Here is a 12,294-nt window from a genome sequence, read left to right on the forward strand (position 1 = left end):
TTTAACCCACTCTCCTGCCCCAAGTACCAACTTTTAACTCAAGGCGCCTCCCTTTCCTCAACTGTAGGTAAGGATCATCATCTTGGCCACTTTTGTAGAGCATCTTGAAGTGCAGAAAAGCCATCAAGGCACCTCCCTTTCCTCAACTGTAGGTAAGGACCATCATCTTGGCCACTCTTGTAGAGCATCTTGAAGTGCAGAAAAGCCATAATTGTTATTTAACAGGCAGAAAAGGAGCCCACGGCCACCTACCCACCAGGCCTGCAGCTGCCAGAGCTACCCTGTCGCCACCTTCGACCAAATACATTTGGCCAAGGAAAAGAGCTGATATGTAGTGCTTCAAACATCTCAAAAGCTTTGTTTATTAATGCATGATTGGATGAGGAGCTGCTGCTCCTCAAAGCAAAGCACCAGGCTCCCCACAGCCACCTTAGAGGCCTCAAAAAACGCATGGAGGTGGTTGAAGTCCTTGCAGAGACGCCTCTACTTCCCAATTTGTGTAGGGATGCAAGTCCCTGGCAGCTGGCAGGCAACCCCATGAGAAGAGCCTGGCTTGGGGACATCAGGACAAGGAAGGGACTCATTGGCCACCCACCATCTCGTTTTACTTGAGAAGGGCATTTCTCACCCCAGCAGTATTAACTCAGAGAGCTGTTCTGTCCCAAACCCACTCCCTGACCCATCTGGAGTATCCTTGGGTCCCAAAACCTCTGCCTCCCCTGCCTGCTGCATGCCTGCTCACAGGGCATGTTGTGACACCATCACTTCATCAAAAGGATTTTCCCCCCCAATGTAGCCATTCAGGATGTGAATTAAGACGGAAACAATGGGATTCTGGGTTTTTCATGTGCTGAAAGGCAGCAGGGATTTTTCAACCCATCACCAAGGCCCTGTGCCACGAGGATTTCGGAGACAGAGCAGATGCTGGGAGGCCGGGGGGAACATGTGCCTGTCTCCCAGCCCCTGGGAAGGCTGATCCCAGGACATCTTGGAGAAAAGAAGCTGCATCCCCCCTTCCTTTCCTCCCTTTCACCCTGGGGGGCTGCAGATGGAGCAGCAGAATGAAAGCACTTTGCTCCTACTTGAACAGAGCAGCATGAGCATGGCACAGACGTGGTTACCAAGCATGGCCTGAGCTCCCCAGCAAGGTCTGCAGATGGAGGGCTCACCCCGTGTTTCACTTGTCTGACAGCTTCACTACCGTGAAGCCAGGAAAGCTTTCAAAGGACTGGAGGCCTCAGGGAACTTGGATGGGAGAGAAGTCACTCAGGATAAAGAAAAAGAACCATTAAATCAAAAGAGATAGGGCTAAGAAAGCCCAATTTTAGGAAATCAGGTGTTCCTCTGAAAAACCCAAGTGTGGTTGTGGCTTTGCTCATGCAAATGAGATCTCTGTGCCAAATACACAGCGTGGTGGGGTTGGAGGTGCCATGGTGTTAATGCCCTGCCCAGGGTGCAAGCAGCAGCAAGGGTGAGTGTAAAACCTTGCTGGCTTTGGGAGACTGCAGATACCTGAATGTTGAGTAGGTAAAGTCAGTCCTGGCTGGGCCAGGCTGGGGACAGTCCCCTTAACAGAAAAGCTCAGGGAAGAGATGCTCTCCAAAGTGCCCAAAGGCTTCCACATCTTTGGGATTAAAGCACGAGATGTTGTGGGTCCAAAGAGCACACTGCAGTCCTGCTAGTGCCCTCCCACCACTGCTTCCCATGAGGCATCCCCAAAAATCCCATTTCTGGGGACAGTGGCCTTGGGTGGGCACAGGAGAAGACCCAGCATAGGGGGCTGCGAAAGGCAGGCTTGAGGCAGCAGGATGATGCTCCAGGAAGGCTTTTGGGGATAAACATCACCGGGCACGACGACTTATTTACGGGTAAAAGGCAGTAACAGGAGAAGGTCAAACGGAAACGAGCGGATGGCAAATAAGCTCCGGCTCAGCTGCACACACACCAGCAGCCGGACGTGGCTCTGGGGACAAACGCCAGCTCTGGTCCCCTCAGCACACCGGCCGACGGAGCACAGCACCAAAGCATCACCAGTGATCACATCCCTACTTATTATTTTTTTTCTAACCCAACAACTGGAGCCAGGAGCCCGACCCCACCACCCCATCCTAGCTCCGCGGCCCCTGGAGGAGCAGGGCAGTGCTACGCTCTGCTGCTCCTGGCAATCAGCGAGGTCCCTAATTAAGGCCGCTTTGTGAGGGGCGGGCTAATGAAGCACGGGGTCGGGAGTCCTTTGCCCTCGTCTCTCTTCCCAGCGTGACACCCCTCCTCGCTGCCAGCCAAAGGGACCACACAATAACGGAGATGTCCCTGCCCATCTCCCCAGGGACCTGCCCCTGCCCTGCCTGCCACTGGGGTGCTTTCCCATGGGACAATGGACTCGTCCTGAAGCATCTTTTGGAGATGTCCACGCTTCTCCCTGGGCATCCGGGGATCCCGCTGCCAGAGACGGGGTCCCCCCGCACCCAGGGTGGCATCTCTGCAGGGAGAACAATTCACGGAATCATGAATTGTCAGAGTTGGAAGGGACCCTCTCGAGATCATCCAAGTCCAACTCCCCTGCCAAAGCAGGGCTGCCCAGAGCACATCACACAGGACTCCATCCAGGCGGGGCTTGAAGATCTCCAGAGAAGGGGACAGCATTTCTGCAGGGAGAACAATTCACGGAATCATGAATTGTCAGAGTTGGAAGGGACCCTCTCGAGATCATCCAACCTGAGAAGAGTCCAGCTCCATCCTCCCTCAACCCACCCTTTAGATACTTGTCAGCATTGAGAAGGTCTCCCCTCAGCCTTCTCTTCTCCAGGCTAAAGAGCCCCAGCTCTCTCAGCCTTTCCTCATCAGGGAGATGCTCCAATCCCTCCATCCTCTCTGTTGCCCTACGCTGGACTCTCTCCAGCAGTTCCCTGTCTCTCTTGAACTGGGGAGCCCAGCACTGGAGGCAGGATTCCAGTTGTGGCCTCCCCAGTGCAGAGCAGAGGGGGAGAATGACCTCCCTCCACCTCCTGGCCACACTCTTCCCTAGGCAGCCCAGGATCCCATTGGCCCTCTTGGCCACAGGGGCACATTGCTGGCTTATGGATAGTTTACTATCCACCAGGACCCCCAAATCTTTCTCAGAAGTGCTTTCCAGAAGATCCACCCCTAACCTCTATTGGTGCCTGGGATTCTTCCTCCCCAGGTGCAGGACCCTACATTTGCTGTTATTGAACCTCATGAAGTTCTTCCCTGCCCAGCTCTCCAGCCTGTCTAGGTCATACTGGATGGTGGCACAGCTCTCTGGAGTGTCAGCACTACAGCCTTCAGCCTCCCCACCTGCCTCCCCCTATAGATAACTCTGCCCATGCTCCCCCATAACTCATAGCCTGTGGGAGTGAGATCAGCACTACAGCCTTCAGCCTCCCCCCCTGCCTCCCCCTATAGATAAGACTGCCCATGTTCCCCCATAACTCATAGCCTGTGGGAGTGAGAAGCCCAATCCCCAATTAACAAAAGCACCATTAAATCTGCTGTTCAAAGCATCCTGCCTCGTCAGCTTAATAAGGGCACCCACTTAAAATAATAATAATAATAATTTAAAAAAGAAAAAAAAGCCCCCAAACAGGCACTGTTTTCAGACAGCCACCTCCTACCTCAACTTCAACACATAATCCACTGGCAGTTATTTTTAGACAGTTTATTTTGTGCCATCCTGTAATGCTTGGGATAACTATAATACGATAGCAAAAACTCAAACACCCCCATCCTAGCAAAAAAAAAAAGCCTAAATGGTTACAAATCACCAAAGTATCAGCTTGATGGATAAATCACTACATTCCTTCGCAGGCACAAAAAAAGCCCCCAAACAGGCACTGTTTTCAGACAGCCACCTCCTACCTCAACTTCAACACATAATCCACTGGCAGTTATTTTTAGACAGTTTATTTTGTGCCATCCTGTAATGCTTGGGATAACTATAATACGATAGCAAAAACTCAAACACCCCCATCCTAGCAAAAAAAAAAGCCTAAATGGTTACAAATCACCAAAGTATCAGCTTGATGGATAAATCACTACATTCCTTCGCAGGCACAACAGGATGCCAAAATTAAAACCTCGGATATCCTTTTGGGTTTCATGATTATGTTTAGCTGTATGCAAAATATCTCATTAGTGCTGGATGGGGGGAAAAAAAAAAAAGCTATCAATTTATTTTGCTTTCTGTAATAAAATGAAGGGGAATAACTGTTCCAGCAGCAGAGTCCCACTGGATGAAGTTCTCCTTTTCTACACTGAGTTAATAAACCAGATTAAAGGCATTTTGGTTCCGTGTGGAAAGGACAACTCCAGTTCTCCTAAACATGAAAGTGATTAGTTTTAAGATCTGAGGGATTTAAGAAACATGGAAGTGCTTTGGGATGGCGTCAGGCTTCCAAAGCACTAAATTACTGCAAGATACAGCAACTCACAAAAGTTATCAAGTGATTGCCTGGACAATCCCATAGAAAACAATTTCTCCAGCCCCTCTGGCTGGGATCCCTGCCACGCTCCAGAGATGCTTGGGTAGCAGAGATGTGGTATTTTTCTTTCCAGTTTGGTATTTTATACAGCACTTCAGAAAGCAGCCGAGCCCTCCCCAAATGAAAGGGTAATTTAACATTGTTCTTATACAGCTTTCCACATAACGGCTCCTGTAAGATGCAGGATATTTGATCAAAATTAAAATGCAGAATAAACACTGGCATTTTGCGACGTATCACCCAGTGCAGGGCAGTCCTGCTCAGCTGGGTCACAAGGGATTCACTTTTTGCCATCTAGTATTGCCATTAAATAATATTAACTGCTAAATACACTGAAACAGGCTGCTCAAAGAGCCAAGACCCTGGTCCAGTTTCTCTCCTTGCCTCAGTTTCCCCACACGTAGCAGCACGAGTTACGGTATGTCCTCGTTACCCATTAGTGGCTGCCAAGCACATTTCCAGGAACGGGACTTATCTCACATGTCCCTAGACTCTCCATAAGGCAGAATGACAAAATGCTTTTCTTCCCCCTAAAAAACCCATTCATTTAATAAGTAAAATAAAATCAAAACCAGCTGAGGAAGGAAACTGTGGATCAAAACCCAGGCATGCTGAAACCCAACTGCTGGCTGACTGCAAATCAGGAGGGGGAAAATCTGCCACGAGCAGTTAGTTATGAGGATAATTACATCTTAATTAATAGCGGGGTCTTTTTAAAAATAATTCACCTTGATTAAATTGATGGAGGAAAACCACAGGTTTTAGGCACGTACTGGAAATTCAGGATGGTACAGCCCTGACTTCACCCATTCCCAGTTCAAAGAGGGTCTGACCATTACCACCACCAAATGCCCGGTCACTGATGCCCAGATGAGCTGAACCAGGGATTCCCATTTAATTCTGCAAATCCACCTTTTGCAAACAGCCCCTGCAGTTGGCAGCAGCTTCCAGGGGCTGAAGGGATGCCACCCTCAGGAACTGGCTGTATCTTTCCTGTCTACCAGAGGAGGACAGTGGTTTCCAGCATCACCATCCTTAAGCTGACGTTAGACCTGGGTTCTAAAGTTATTTTTAAAACACCAACAAAAGATGGGATGCCAAAAGAGACCAGATGTCATCTCAGGCTCAAAGCTGGGCTGGGCTTGTTGCAGAAAGGCAAGGAGAAATGAGTGGCCACCACACTCAAGGTCTCAAGAACGTGCTAAAGGCAAATGCACTCTTCTTCCCCCACCCCCAGACTATTTTTTCCTTCAGCTATTTCAGTGGATTGAAGCTATAATAAGAACAGGGAAACTAACACCAAGGTTAAAAGCACCCAGCACTGGTTTGGAGACAACATGCTTCGATCCTTGGCTCAGGTTTCAACGGGTTTGTGGGCATTAAATGGGGATTATTCTGGTACGTGGGACTATGAACCATTTTACTGAACTCCCTTCACGGTAACAACACTGGTTCCTAGGCAAATGTTATTCATTCAAACAGAATGCCAAAAAGAAGCACATAATACATAAATATAAAAATTCATTCGGCAGAAAACCGAAATAAATTGCTTTGTTGTGCACTGTTTTGTTGGTGCATTCATCACAGGCTGCAAAGAATAGCAGCTTCACTAAATACTTTCAATAAACAGTTTCCAGCCTAAAAACCTGCTGTTGAGCCACAGGAGCAGCCCGAGAACAATTTATTTTCTTTTTTAACAGAGGCTTCTCAATGCGGTTTCCTTTCCTTCCTGCTGAATAACGGCACGGAGATGGCACTTCTCTGCAACTCATCCACACAGGGTGCAGCCCTTTTCCCAAAAAATGTTTCCTAAAGGACACAGGGGGAATCCTGGAGGGATAGCATCCCCCACCCTTAGCCAAAACCCAGCCCCACCAGAGGTTTATACCCAGGCTGCTGCCTGTTTCCGAAAAGCTCAAGTTGTAGAGACGCAGGGACTGAAACCATCAAGTAGGTTCATTACTGGATTTGCTGATTAAAAGCACCCAGCTCGTTAGGCAGCATCCACAGCAGAGCAAAGGGGCACCCCGAGGCTCAGGACTCCCCAGTAATTCCCTACCCACAGCAGGAATGTGCCCAGCAAACCCTCGCCGTGATTTTCTTTTAGAAGGTAAAAAAAGCATTTAGTTATTTAACCAAGTCCAAACACGCTGCATGTCCCCCGTAGAAACAGTTTTTAATGCTCTTTTCTCCCAAACCCAGTGCTACCCCACGGTGTTTTTGGCCCTGGCTGGCAAAGGCTGCAACCACAACCATCAATCATTTTGGGGCCACAAACCCACCAAACCTGCCGGCTAATACGGATGGAGGCAAGAAGGAACTTGGGAGCACAGAGCAGTAATTCCAGATTTCCACCCATAGATTTTCCAAGACCTCCCCCTCAACTCTGCAATGACCCAATATTGTTCTTATACAGCTTTCCACATAACGGCTCCTGTAAGATGCAGGATATTTGATCAAAATTAAAATGCAGAATAAACACTGGCATTTTGCGACGTATCACCCAGTGCAGGGCAGTCCTGCTCAGCTGGGTCACAAGGGATTCACTTTTTGCCATCTAGTATTGCCATTAAATAATATTAACTGCTAAATACACTGAAACAGGCTGCTCAAAGAGCCAAGACCCTGGTCCAGTTTCTCTCCTTGCCTCAGTTTCCCCACACGTAGCAGCACGAGTTACGGTATGTCCTCGTTACCCATTAGTGGCTGCCAAGCACATTTCCAGGAACGGGACTTATCTCACATGTCCCTAGACTCTCCATAAGGCAGAATGACAAAATGCTTTTCTTCCCCCTAAAAAACCCATTCATTTAATAAGTAAAATAAAATCAAAACCAGCTGAGGAAGGAAACTGTGGATCAAAACCCAGGCATGCTGAAACCCAACTGCTGGCTGACTGCAAATCAGGAGGGGGAAAATCTGCCACGAGCAGTTAGTTATGAGGATAATTACATCTTAATTAATAGCGGGGTCTTTTTAAAAATAATTCACCTTGATTAAATTGATGGAGGAAAACCACAGGTTTTAGGCACGTACTGGAAATTCAGGATGGTACAGCCCTGACTTCACCCATTCCCAGTTCAAAGAGGGTCTGACCATTACCACCACCAAATGCCCGGTCACTGATGCCCAGATGAGCTGAACCAGGGATTCCCATTTAATTCTGCAAATCCATCTTAATTCTGCAAATCCATCTTTTGCAAACAGCCCCTGCAGTTGGCAGCAGCTTCCAGGGGCTGAAGGGATGCCACCCTCAGGAACTGGCTGTATCTTTCCTGTCTACCAGAGGAGGACAGTGGTTTCCAGCATCACCATCCTTAAGCTGACGTTAGACCTGGGTTCTAAAGTTATTTTTAAAACACCAACAAAAGATGGGATGCCAAAAGAGACCAGATGTCATCTCAGGCTCAAAGCTGGGCTGGGCTTGTTGCAGAAAGGCAAGGAGAAATGAGTGGCCACCACACTCAAGGTCTCAAGAACGTGCTAAAGGCAAATGCACTCTTCTTCCCCCACCCCCAGACTATTTTTTCCTTCAGCTATTTCAGTGGATTGAAGCTATAATAAGAACAGGGAAACTAACACCAAGGTTAAAAGCACCCAGCACTGGTTTGGAGACAACGTGCTTCGATCCTTGGCTCAGGTTTCAACGGGTTTGTGGGCATTAAATGGGGATTATTCTGGTACGTGGGACTATGAACCATTTTACTGAACTCCCTTCACGGTAACAACACTGGTTCCTAGGCAAATGTTATTCATTCAAACAGAATGCCAAAAAGAAGCACATAATACATAAATATAAAAATTCATTCGGCAGAAAACCGAAATAAATTGCTTTGTTGTGCACTGTTTTGTTGGTGCATTCATCACAGGCTGCAAAGAATAGCAGCTTCACTAAATACTTTCAATAAACAGTTTCCAGCCTAAAAACCTGCTGTTGAGCCACAGGAGCAGCCCGAGAACAATTTATTTTCTTTTTTAACAGAGGCTTCTCAATGCGGTTTCCTTTCCTTCCTGCTGAATAACGGCACGGAGATGGCACTTCTCCGAGAACAATTTATTTTCCTTTTTAACAGAGATTTCTCAATGCGGTTTCCTTTCCTTCCCGCTGAATAACGGCACGGAGATGGCACTTCTCTGCAACTCATCCACACAGGGTGCAGCCCTTTTCCCAAAAAATGTTTCCTAAAGGACACAGGGGGAATCCTGGAGGGATAGCATCCCCCACCCTTAGCCAAAACCCAGCCCCACCAGAGGTTTATACCCAGGCTGCTGCCTGTTTCCGAAAAGCTCAAGTTGTAGAGACGCAGGGACTGAAACCATCAAGTAGGTTCATTACTGGATTTGCTGATTAAAAGCACCCAGCTCGTTAGGCAGCATCCACAGCAGAGCAAAGGGGCACCCCGAGGCTCAGGACTCCCCAGTAATTCCCTACCCACAGCAGGAATGTGCCCAGCAAACCCTCGCCGTGATTTTCTTTTAGAAGGTAAAAAAAGCATTTAGTTATTTAACCAAGTCCAAACACGCTGCATGTCCCCCGTAGAAGCAGTTTTTAATGCTCTTTTCTCCCAAACCCAGTGCTACCCCACGGTGTTTTTGGCCCTGGCTGGCAAAGGCTGCAACCACAACCATCAATCATTTTGGGGCCACAAACCCACCAAACCTGCCGGCTAATACGGATGGAGGCAAGAAGGAACTTGGGAGCACAGAGCAGTAATTCCAGATTTCCACCCATAGATTTTCCAAGACCTCCCCCTCAACTCTGCAATGACCCAATATTGATTTCCAGCCCTACGAAAACATGAAAGATGCCAACCCCATTTTTAGCGATTATGAGGTCTCTACTTTCGTTCCAGGTCATGGCATTTATATTTTCATTACTCACAACCTCCCCTGCTCATTATAAATGCAAGATTACAGTGGCGGTGCTTAATGGCTGTTTAATTTTACAGCATTTCAGAGCTAATAAAAGCAATTCCATTTCTCAAAGCCAAGAGGCTTCCTGACAGGATAACACAGCCTGCATCCAGCTGACCAAACCCATATGCCACCGGTTTGTGTAGGGATAGAAAGCTATATGTGGAATTACACGGTGGAAGTAATTTATTTTTCACTACTCACATGCTTTTCTTTTAATTTATAGGAAGCCTTGAGCCCTCTCCATCTCAGAGATGTTCTGAAAGCAAGGAGGAACGTTTTACTTCATTGTTAGGGATTTGTAACGTGACACACTGTAAATATTTAGGAGGATTTTCCCAGAGAAGCAGTAGCCTTCAATTAATCTTTAAAACGAGACGAAGTATTTTTCTAGAAGAGGTGCTCAAGCCCAGCTAACACACAGGCTGTGATTAGCTGACTACAGCCTGCAAAGCTTGATGGATGGTACCAAGGTGTCACAGTTTAAGGATTGTTAGAGGGCAAAAGGAAGATACAGGCACCCAGGTACGAGCAGAAAACCCAAAACATCTCCTCTCACCGCCACCTCCTTTCCTGGAGGCATCTTGGACCGAAGCCCAGGGATCAAAGCCTTGATGTTTATACATAACATTAAGACAATTTAAACCACTCCAAACGTTTTAAGTTGCTACCTTTTCCTCCCAGCTCCAGGGGCTGGGAGAAACCCAACCAACCAGTTGCTCTGCAGCCAAACAGAGCACACAAAGGCGCTTGTAATTTTATTTTTTTCTCCAGGAGAGATCACAAATAGTGTCAATAACTGTTTTGTTTTTTAAGAAAGCGTAATTTTCTGTAGAATATGCAAACACAGCGCTGTACAGCACAGACAGAAGACGCAACCATTAAATCTGCTGTTCAAAGCATCCTGCCTCATCAGCTTAATAAGGGCACCCACTTAAAATAATAATAATAATAATTTAAAAAAGAAAAAAAAGCCCCCAAACAGGCACTGTTTTCAGACAGCCACCTCCTACCTCAACTTCAACACATAATCCACTGGCAGTTATTTTTAGACAGTTTATTTTGTGCCATCCTGTAATGCTTGGGATAACTATAATACGATAGCAAAAACTCAAACACCCCCATCCTAGCAAAAAAAAAAGCCTAAATGGTTACAAATCACCAAAGTATCAGCTTGATGGATAAATCACTACATTCCTTCGCAGGCACAACAGGATGCCAAAATTAAAACCTCGGATATCCTTTTGGGTTTCATGATTATGTTTAGCTGTATGCAAAATATCTCATTAGTGCTGGATGGGGGGAAAAAAAAAAAAGCTATCAATTTATTTTGCTTTCTGTAATAAAATGAAGGGGAATAACTGTTCCAGCAGCAGAGTCCCACTGGATGAAGTTCTCCTTTTCTACACTGAGTTAATAAACCAGATTAAAGGCATTTTGGTTCCGTGTGGAAAGGACAACTCCAGTTCTCCTAAACATGAAAGTGATTAGTTTTAAGATCTGAGGGATTTAAGAAACATGGAAGTGCTTTGGGATGGCGTCAGGCTTCCAAAGCACTAAATTACTGCAAGATACAGCAACTCACAAAAGTTATCAAGTGATTGCCTGGACAATCCCATAGAAAACAATTTCTCCAGCCCCTCTGGCTGGGATCCCTGCCACGCTCCAGAGATGCTTGGGTAGCAGAGATGTGGTATTTTTCTTTCCAGTTTGGTATTTTATACAGCACTTCAGAAAGCAGCCGAGCCCTCCCCAAATGAAAGGGTAATTTAACATTGTTCTTATACAGCTTTCCACATAACGGCTCCTGTAAGATGCAGGATATTTGATCAAAATTAAAATGCAGAATAAACACTGGCATTTTGCGACGTATCACCCAGTGCAGGGCAGTCCTGCTCAGCTGGGTCACAAGGGATTCACTTTTTGCCATCTAGTATTGCCATTAAATAATATTAACTGCTAAATACACTGAAACAGGCTGCTCAAAGAGCCAAGACCCTGGTCCAGTTTCTCTCCTTGCCTCAGTTTCCCCACACGTAGCAGCACGAGTTACGGTATGTCCTCGTTACCCATTAGTGGCTGCCAAGCACATTTCCAGGAACGGGACTTATCTCACATGTCCCTAGACTCTCCATAAGGCAGAATGACAAAATGCTTTTCTTCCCCCTAAAAAACCCATTCATTTAATAAGTAAAATAAAATCAAAACCAGCTGAGGAAGGAAACTGTGGATCAAAACCCAGGCATGCTGAAACCCAACTGCTGGCTGACTGCAAATCAGGAGGGGGAAAATCTGCCACGAGCAGTTAGTTATGAGGATAATTACATCTTAATTAATAGCGGGGTCTTTTTAAAAATAATTCACCTTGATTAAATTGATGGAGGAAAACCACAGGTTTTAGGCACGCGCTGGAAATTCGGGATGATACGGCCCTGACTTCACCCATTCCCAGTTCAAAGAGGGTCTGACCATTACCACCACCAAATGCCCGGTCACTGATGCCCAGATGAGCTGAACCAGGGATTCCCATTTAATTCTGCAAATCCATCTTAATTCTGCAAATCCATCTTTTGCAAACAGCCCCTGCAGTTGGCAGCAGCTTCCAGGGGCTGAAGGGATGCCACCCTCAGGAACTGGCTGTATCTTTCCTGTCTACCAGAGGAGGACAGTGGTTTCCAGCATCACCATCCTTAAGCTGACGTTAGACCTGGGTTCTAAAGTTATTTTTAAAACACCAACAAAAGATGGGATGCCAAAAGAGACCAGATGTCATCTCAGGCTCAAAGCTGGGCTGGGCTTGTTGCAGAAAGGCAAGGAGAAATGAGTGGCCACCACACTCAAGGTCTCAAGAACGTGCTAAAGGCAAATGCACTCTTCTTCC

The sequence above is a fragment of the Calidris pugnax genome, unplaced genomic scaffold (genome assembly GCF_001431845.1).
Source record: "Calidris pugnax isolate Ruff unplaced genomic scaffold, ASM143184v1 scaffold184, whole genome shotgun sequence".
Lineage (NCBI taxonomy): Eukaryota > Metazoa > Chordata > Aves > Charadriiformes > Scolopacidae > Calidris > Calidris pugnax.